Source organism: Zingiber officinale, chromosome 8A, assembly GCF_018446385.1.
Source record: "Zingiber officinale cultivar Zhangliang chromosome 8A, Zo_v1.1, whole genome shotgun sequence".
Taxonomy (NCBI): Eukaryota; Viridiplantae; Streptophyta; class Magnoliopsida; order Zingiberales; family Zingiberaceae; genus Zingiber; species Zingiber officinale.
In genome coordinates, this window is record NC_056000.1 from 118,443,395 (window position 1) to 118,453,329 (window position 9,935).

At 36.5% G+C, this 9,935-nt stretch overlaps 1 pseudogene; it reads right to left on the reverse strand.

The window, feature by feature from the left end:
- Positions 1 to 5,336: 5,336 nt before the first annotated feature.
- Positions 5,337 to 7,822, reverse strand: LOC122011161 (annotated as a pseudogene).
- Positions 7,823 to 9,935: the final 2,113 nt, after the last annotated feature.

Here is a 9,935-nt window from a genome sequence, read left to right on the forward strand (position 1 = left end):
TGAATTGACTATAGCTATCCAGCAAGGATTGCAAGATCAGGTCAGTGGCCAGCTCTTGGCCAAGCGGGAATCCCATCCTATGTAGGTTTTCTTTGTACCCAATCATTTTGAGTACATATGGGCCTACGGGAGACCCATCTGACATCTTGCACTGAAATAGTGCCCTTGAGATCTCAAATCTCTCATGCCGCGCTTGTCCTTGATACAGTTGACGAAGATGTTTAACCATATCGTAAGCGCCCATCAACTCGTGTTGCTTCTGAAGCTCAGAGTTCATGGTCGCGAGCATTAGACAGGACACATCTAATGCGCCATCTTGATGCTTCTTATAAGCATCTTTATCAGCTTGCGTGGCAATGGCAGGAGGAGCCTCCGAAATGGGCTGCTCCAGAACGTACAGTTTACGTTCCTAGGTGAGAACTATTCTCAAGTTCCTGTACCAGACCAGGAAATTTGCTCCGTTGAGCTTGTCCTTCTCAAGGACAGAACGCAGGGAGAAAGAGTTCGTATTCGACGTCATGGTTATCTACAATAGAAAAATGCAGAAAATAAATATCATATTCTTTTAAATCATTTAATTAGGCCTTTAACTAAATGATGCTCCCACTGAATTCTATAATTCATGTGGGACAAGATCCACATCATACTAACCCTTGAGTTAGCTTTGGCTAAATTGCCCAAGACTTAGTATGATCGGTAGGTAACAATTTACCAATTACATCTCTATGCAACTCTTGTTTATAGGATCATTATCCGCAGTTATATTAAAACTTGAGTTAGCTTTGGCTAATACGACCAAGAATTAATATAAATGTGATTTATGTCCTATCTTTCCAACAATTAGAAGAATGCCTATAGTTGTACTCGATCCAACCGAGTTAACTAGGAATACTCAATCTAATTGAGTTTGTATTCGCCCATGCATTGATAAGCGGGACCAAGATTGTCCCTCCGTACCCTACCAAGATAATATGTGTTGCTCTGCTTTGGCAGATTCAACAACACATGTGATCGAGGTAGTGATAGGTATCACGGCACAGTAGGCTAATGAGTTGACGCAATTTAGATCTAATCTAATCGTCGATATGTATCAAATACGCGATAGATCTAATCTAATCGAAAGGGTACATCTTGTACACAATTTAGATCTAATCTAATCGTTAGGCACTAATTAATTACAAATCATGCATCACGTACACACAAGCAATTAATTAAATTAATTCTTGATTAGTCATGGCCCTACTACGATCTTCTCAAGCCAATGAGAAGATCGGATGGTCAACCTAGGGTCAACAGCTTCTCAAGCTCCTCCCTTTGACCACCTTGTGTTGCTCGCGCCCTCCTCGTAACTCCGTCACGAGTGGACCTTCCACGGCTCCAATTTTGTACATTACAATTTTGAAACTCGAGTTACATTCGAGTCTAAACTAATTTACAACAAGAATAAATAATAGAGAAAGGCACGACGCGCAGGTCGCGAATCAAATGTACAACACGCACAACACAAATGACGGCGTGCAGGCTGTAATATGAATTACAATACAAATCCAATCATATTGGGTCTTTTTGGGCCATGACTATCACAAATTATACATAATTATAAATTATGTAATTTTCATAATTTTCTGTAATTTTAATACTAATTTTTACAATTTTTACGAGTAAAATTTTCCGGCGGTCCCGTTTAGCGGTTTTCTGACACAATCGCGGAATGAATCCCCTTGCGGGGCCAGGGGCAACACCCCTACCCGCGATCTAACCATCGCGAGTGTCCCTAAGCGATCCTACAGTGCCTTAGTCCGCTATCCCAAAAAGTTTTGGGGTGAAACCTTGCCGTTTCGGAAAAATCTTTTCGGTAGTCGAAGCCTACAAGTGTATAAACACTTGTGCTTCGCTTCTACGAGAAAATTACTCATAAAAATCCATAAAATCTTAAATTTACAGAAAATCACAGAAGCTATATTTTTCATAAAAATCAAAATAAACTCGTACAAGTCTTCACACGTGGCTCTGATACCACTGTTGGGTTTTTCGGGCCGCAAAAATCATTTTTTCACGTCACGGAAACCCCGAAACCCCCGACCACTGGATCCGTGCGAAGAAAAATAAAACAAAATACGAGTATGAGTTTCTAAAGTCTAGATCTACACTAGATAAGAGTGTTACCCTTGATGCGATGCCCTTCGCTATCCCGCTAGTCCAACGGTTTGCCGGATCTCAAGATTATCAAAGTAGACAACCCTCTAGAAGTATCCACATGAACACAAGAAGGAGATCACCAAACTAAAGTGTGCTAGCACCTTAGTAGGGTTCGGCAAGATGAGGAGAGGAAATGTAAGAAGAGAGAGCTCTAGGAAGAAGATGATGGAATGAATGAGAATTACTCACAAAATGAAACTCTTCATGCAATTCATGTGGCCGGCCACATTAAGAGAAGTTGTAACCTCCATGGAATGCCAAGAGTTACAACTCTTGGTAACTCCCATGAGGTGGCATCCCACTTAAGAAACCATGATGATGTAGAGCATCATCATTGACCCACGCAATTACAACTCACCAATGAGGTGGCATAAAGTCAACTCAAACTTGACTCTTCATCTTCCTCTCAAGTCAAGTCAAACTTGACTTAATCTCTCTCATGGTTGATCTAATCCAACCATTTAATTCAAGCTAATTTAATATAATGAATCTAATTCATTTAATTATATTGATTCAATGAGTCATAATCTAAATTAGACTCATTAAACACATGAATCAACTTGAGTCCAACTCTTAGCCCAATTAGGATTACTCTTAATCCAATTTGATTCATCACATGAATCTAATCCTCTTGGTTCATCATATGAACCTAATCTACATCTAATTGTCATTAGTGTGTGACCCTATAGGTTCTTGTAACGTTGGCAATGCCCCTAAACCCATTTAGGAGCATAAGTAATGAGCGGTATCTAGCAACACATCATTACTACCTAAGTTACAAGAATGTTGAGATCCAACATCACCTTGTGACTACTAATTATGACTCACAATATATGACAAGTGTCCATCTATCCTAGACATCTAGATTGATCACTGTGAGGCATAGACCGTGTCATCCTCTGACCAATCTAAATCTTGAACTCCAAGTAGACTCACTAAATCAAATGAGCTCAATATCTCATATTGACTCATTTGGGCATGGCCATGCACTTCGTGGTCTCACTCTATCAAGAATATCAATGTCGCTCCCATCATATAGGCGGGATAGATCCCATCTACATCACTCACATCCCTCTGCATAATTCGTTACCTACCCAGTAATCGCCATTATAGTCCACCCAATTACGGATAACGTTTGACAAAACCAAAGTACATAACTCCTTATGTAGGGATCCATGGTGACTTCAGGTTCAAGGACTAGTAGTCATACTAATAGCCACATGAGAAAGTATATGACACTCATATAACGATCCACGATACTTTCTCATGGCGGGTCATTTAGTATACATTCTCCAATGCATACACATGTGTCAACTTGATATCTCTATATCCATGACTTGTGAGATCAAGTCATCGAGTTGACCTACATGCTAGTCTTATTGCATTAACATTGTCCCTGAATGTTAATACTCGACTAGGAATGATTAAGAGTAGTGTTTCCTATATCATCTCATTATCGGTTTAACTAACCGATTGATATAGGTGAGAACCTTCTACTCAAGGACGCTATTATACTTAGTTTATTTGGCGCCAATACAAGTAAGTATAATAACCAAAAACTAATGCCTTTATTTATATAAGAATATGATACAAGTCCATAATACAATCATCAAATGATTGGCTCTAGTGCTCTAACTAACGACGACCGAGGCCGAGTACGGAGGATGTCGGCGACCGAGGTAGAGTTGGGGGAGATGTCGGGATCTGAGGCCAAGACTAGAATGATGTTGAGATTTGAAGCTGAGATCGAGATGATGCCGACGAATGAAGACGAGCCACAAGCGATGTCGGTGATTGAGACTGATTCATGGAGATTGTCAGGATATGAGGCTGAGACAGGGGAGATGTTGATGACTAAATCCAAGTCTTAGTAGTTGTTTTGTCTCCAAGCAAATTTTATTGCTTGGGCTAGATTCCTTTCAGGTCATGTTTAACCCACCTAGACTTTGATTGGCAAGCCAGTACTACTTTTAATCATATGAGATATGTGGGGAGCTATAGGAATATTCTGCTAGATAAAGGCAGTTGATAGCCGACTGCCCCCACACCATGTTGGCCTGTTGCCGTATGTTGTGGTCGTTGGGCGAGAGCTGGTGCTAGTCGATGAGTTGGTTGTGTTCACCTTTTGCCTCATCGGCCAGTTCAAAATCTATGATCTAATCATTGACAACTGACAGCGAGGGATGCCGATGCCTCCCTCCTTCTGGTTTTCCTACCTTTGCGCCGCCTAACCACAAAGCGTGTTCATGTCTGGCAGGAGGGGCGTAATGAATAAGAATATATTGTCAGCGCTGGCCTATGACACGGCGACCGACACGTGAGTGAAGTACGAGATAGCGACCCAGTCCACATCATCGCTGCCAACAAGGAGAGAAGGATGTACTTGTGGTGCGAGAGAGATAAGGGCGAGAAAGTAGCGAGTTGATGGTCAGATCTTAGGATAGTTAGCGGACGACTTCTCTAAATACTTTCAATCTTTCTTTGTCTGCTAATTTTAAGAATACAGGAGGTGTTTCAGACACTATATCTAGTTTTTTTATTATTTAAAAAATATTGTTCTAATATTTTTTTGTCATTTGATTTTACATTTTGTTTCTTTAAATTGAGAATTTATATACAAATGCACAAAATTATCAATGAGTAAATAAATAAGTACTTTTAATTAAAATTTAACGTGACAAAAAGTGTTATAATTTAATACTAGAAAATATAATAGGTAATTAATTATGATAGTAATTTAGGTTATTAGGCTCGACAGAGAATGGTTGGTAGCCGATTTAATTGTTGCGTCATGCTGATGACTCATAGTATGGCCATTTGGTTTAGTCAACCTATCTTAAAAAAAATTTTAAAAAGAAAAATGTTTTTTTTTTAAAATATTAATTATTTTTTGAAACCATGATTAAATCAAGCCAGAGATGATATTTAAAAATCATAGATTGAATTTATTGAATTTTATGTAACGTTTGATATCATAATAAACAACCACAAATCAATTGGTTCAATTTTCAAATGCTTAAATAGCAGGTAGATGCAACCCTTGAAAAAAACTCTTGATCATCTCCAGAGCTCGAGCTGGCTGATAATTTAGAACTTCATGTCCGGCTCCTCGAACAGTGGTAAATGTCAAATTGTGATCATACACCACAGTATATCCCCCCAACCTACATATTCATAATAAAAATCATCAAAATTAATGTCATTTGTTCTACTAATTATCGCCATCATTAGAGCAACAAAGGGTATCATAGAGGAAAACTTGCCATCAATGTAAACATTTTCAATAACTTGTAGATTTGAGAATAATTAACTATATATCTTATGAAAAGATTTAAAACGACACAATTGTTTACCTCACTGTTAAGCATCCAAGCTCTCCATGGAGCCTTCACTTTAAGCTTTAGCTTCTTGAGAGAGTATCTTGTGGAAGTAACAGGAACTACTCCATCAAAGTCACCACTACACAAACCTAAGCAACGCTTAGTTAGGGACAAAAATTGATCGAAAACCCCTTCACTCGCAATCTAATGAATGGTATCTTTGTCATATGACATATGTTATGCAGAAATCTTAAAGCTATCATACTTGCAAAATTGATATATCTATATATGTTATTTTTACTTACACAATGTGTATAAGGACCACAAAATTTATACACCTATCTAAATGAAAGTATTGAAATGGAAAGCTGATTCACACCCCATGATATGATGAAGACATATAATGATTTTTTTACCTGTATTTTAAAACCCTAATCCCATTAGATAATAATTCGTGAATAATTGGTAACATTATGGGAGCCTGATCTGACCAACTAGGTATCACTTGGCTGCATGGAGACAAATATAAATAAATGAGTTGAATTTTCATTATTTTGTTTAAAATAAAAATAAAATTATCAAATGGTGTATTCTATGTATGAGATATGTATATACCTACAACCAGACCATGTGTAATTGAGCTTTGTGATATTGGCATGTAGAGCTTTTTGTACCTCAAGATTGTTAAGGTATGCCTCCACGTAATTAGAAGTACAAGGATTAAAATTCTCAATCTGCATTAGAATTTAAGTATAACATTGCAATATGTTAGTTAGTTCTATTCACAATTGATATGATTGAGTGAAAATTCTCAATCTGCATCAGAATTTAAGTATGGCATTTCAATCTGGGAAAATTCCAATCCAACAAGATTGCGATGAACTCCGATTCTTGAGTTAATAGGTCGAATCGATTCGATCTAAATTGGCTCTAAGAATACCAGGAAAATGGGGATAATTAAATGTAAAGATATTCAGAAGAGACAAACCGAGGGCGATTTTGGAGTCGGCGTCACACCCGACGAGAAGCACAGCGGTGCGTATATGTTGTAGACGTCCAACTCCTCCACGGCAAGGTTGGCCTCGTCGATTGCCCTGTCGCACTCTGGAGCCGTCTACGGGGCATCCGACGAGAAATTGCAGAACTTATGGATTGCGCGGATGGTCTCATCGACGATCAACGCGTGCGTCCAGAAGTAGTCAAACGTCCCTTTGCTATCCGTCTCCTTATTGATCACCGTGTTCCCGATCTAATTCATTTGAAATCAATTTGAAATCGATCGAGATCCATCTTTCCCAATTTAATTTGCAATAAAAAGGAGAAGGGGTCAATCGGACTGATTGATTTCGGGATTCATTGCTTACCGTGATGCCTTTGAGGTTGATGAGGCGATCTTTGTTGTTGAGTATGGCGTGGGCGAGCTGGGGGACGTAGTTGCCAGCGTAGCTCTCACCGGTGATGAAGAAGTCCCTCCCCTTATACTCCGGGAACCGCTTGAACCAGTTGATGAGGAAAACCAGCGCGTCGGTTGCCGTCCTACGGTCTCCACTCCTAGCGTAGTCCGACGTGGTGTTGGAGTAGGAGAAGCCGACGCCGGCGGGGCTCTCTAGGAACAAGACGTTCGCCACTGTATTGCACCATGCACGTCAGTCGTTCGAGGTAATGCCAAAGCAGAAACGTTTTTTCACTCTACTCCCTAAGCTCTAGGAAATAACATATATATATATATATATATATATAATCCTAACCTTTGTTCCAAGCGTAGGGATTCCTGTATAGAGTTTTGCCGTCGCTCATGACCCGAAACGACCCAAGCTCCTCCATGGCACCGTACCCCAGTGACGAACACCCCGGCCCTACACCCACCCACACCACTGCAATCACCATTCTATTGATCGAAAAGCAACGTCATTTTATACTATTTCCGTACCTCCATTGAGCCAGAGCACAATAGGCTTCGACCCGCTGTTCTCGGCAGCCTCGACAAAGTAGTAAAACAAAGCCCATCCGTTGGCTCTGTCGACTGTGACATACCCAGCGTACTGATCGAAATTCACCCCTTCCGGCTGGCCAGGCAACCGAACAACCTTGTCCCCCTCCTTCAGCCTGCTATTGTCATAGACCTTCGACTTCAGGCCGGATACCGAAAGAAGACTGCTCGCCCATGAAGAAGAAGACCTCCCTGCTCCGTTGTTAAAGTAGAACTTGTTCAACGCATCTCTCTACCTCATCGTGTCGGAAGCCACGCAGTGTAAGAAACAGTGGAGGAGGAGGAGGAAGAGACAACTGAAACTAGGCTTCATTGTTTGATTGGGAATGAGGAATGGAATGGAATAGAATCTTATTTATGGGATGAATCATTGGATAATTATGGGATGAATCTTATTTATGGGAATGATTCTTGTTGTAGCCGGCGGAGATTGATGTGTTTGCTTTGTTTGGCAATGGACTCTGTAAAAGGAAAATGAATGATTAATTTTGAATAAACAATTTCAAAATTAAATGAATTTAAAAAAGATTCCACTGTTTTTTCAATATTTATACAATGAAATAACGTATGGTAAATAGTAATTAAAAGATCTTAGAGTGGAAACATGCATAATTAATAATGAGTTTCCATGTATATTCATATTTTATTTAAATCTAATTTATTTTTTCCTTAATTTTTATCAACTTTTACTACTCACTGGATTATTCAATCATTTATCATAATAATTAAATCTAATTAATTTTAGCTCTTCCTGTGAATCACATATATAATGATCTAATTAGTTTTAGCTTGATTATTAACTAATTAAATTAAGTGAGGTTAAATTAATAATGAATTTTAATTTTATTTAGTTAAGGTTAAATTATTTGATTTTAAATTTGATTTCGAATTAACTAAAATGTTAAGTTAAGTATGGATTAACTGGTTATGGATTAATTAAGATTAGATGTATTAGTTCAAGATTAATTAAGTGTAAGTCAGAATTATTTAAGTTAGAGTAAATTAGTAATTAAGTTTAAGATTTACAATTATTACTCAAATTTTGGTATATTAAGTGTAATTATGAACTGTTTAATTGAATTTGCGGTTAATTTATTAAGTTTGATTTGAATTAATATTCTTAGTTAAATTAAGATTTATTCATTAATTAAGTATGAATTAAATTGTTTAGTTAACTTTAAATTAAATTGAAATTTGAATTAATTGATTTAAATTAATTATGGATTAGGTTAAATTAAACTTATATTAATCAGATTAATTAAGGTTTATTACATTGATTAATAATTAAGTTTTTAGGTTTTAAAGAAAATAAAAATATTTTAATTAATTGAATTAATTGTTTAAGTTTTAATTAAATTGATTAAGATTACTTAAGTTTTAATAGTGTTAAATTTATTTAAGTTATAGTTAAGTTAATTTAAGGATGACAATTAAGGTTTAATTTTGGAGTCATTTAGGTGTGTTTAAGTTAGGATTAAGTTAGGTTTAAGTTAAAAATTAAAATTATGAATTTAGTTTTAATTGGATTTAATTAGATAAAATTCAAATTAAGTCAAATTTTGAATTAGTTAATTTAGTTAGTTAGTTTAGGATTAATTAAGTTGATTATGTTTTTATCTTATAAAGAAAATTAAATACTTTTAATTAATTGAATTAATTGTTTAAGTTTTAATTAAATTTATTAAGATTATGTTTAAATTTAAATCTTACATCCATCTCATCCGTTTCTAGCTTTTCAAACAAACAACCTTATATATTCTGTGAGATGATTATTAATTTTATTTTTGTACATTTAATTTGAATTTTAAGGATTGATTGACATTTAAGTCATATTTAAATTTAACAATTTGTCAATTAAGTGCATATTTCCAAATAAGATTCTATGTTGTCGCGATGCACAAGGGACTTCTTGAGTATCGAAGCAACGATCACTTCTAAATAAAGTCTTTTAAAGAAATTATACACTTAACTTTTCTCTTGAGAATCTTTGATATAACTAGTCTAGGATTTGATGAGGTAGCTTCGGTTAGTTTCACTCAGTTAAGTAGACCAAGTAGGGTACTTCTTATCCCACTTGACTCTCTAAACCAAGCTTTACCAACGTATTATCATCTCGCCCCACTCTGATACTAAGTTGGGCAAGTATCAATCAAATCTAAGTATTTATCTAACCGTTTTAAATTTAACAAAAAAATAAGCATGCAAAGAAAGTTGTAAATCAAACAAACATGCAAATTTATCTAAACAAAACAATGTTTCTATTGGCTCTCCCAGATCATAACCTCGATAAGATCTACCTAGGTAATGTATTTGACCTTTGGGGATCTAATATTGGTTTTGTTTAACTTGATTAATGAAGTTTGATTTATGGTTCATGCTTGGACTTGGTTTCTAGTATTCCGATTCACAATTGATAATTGATAGGT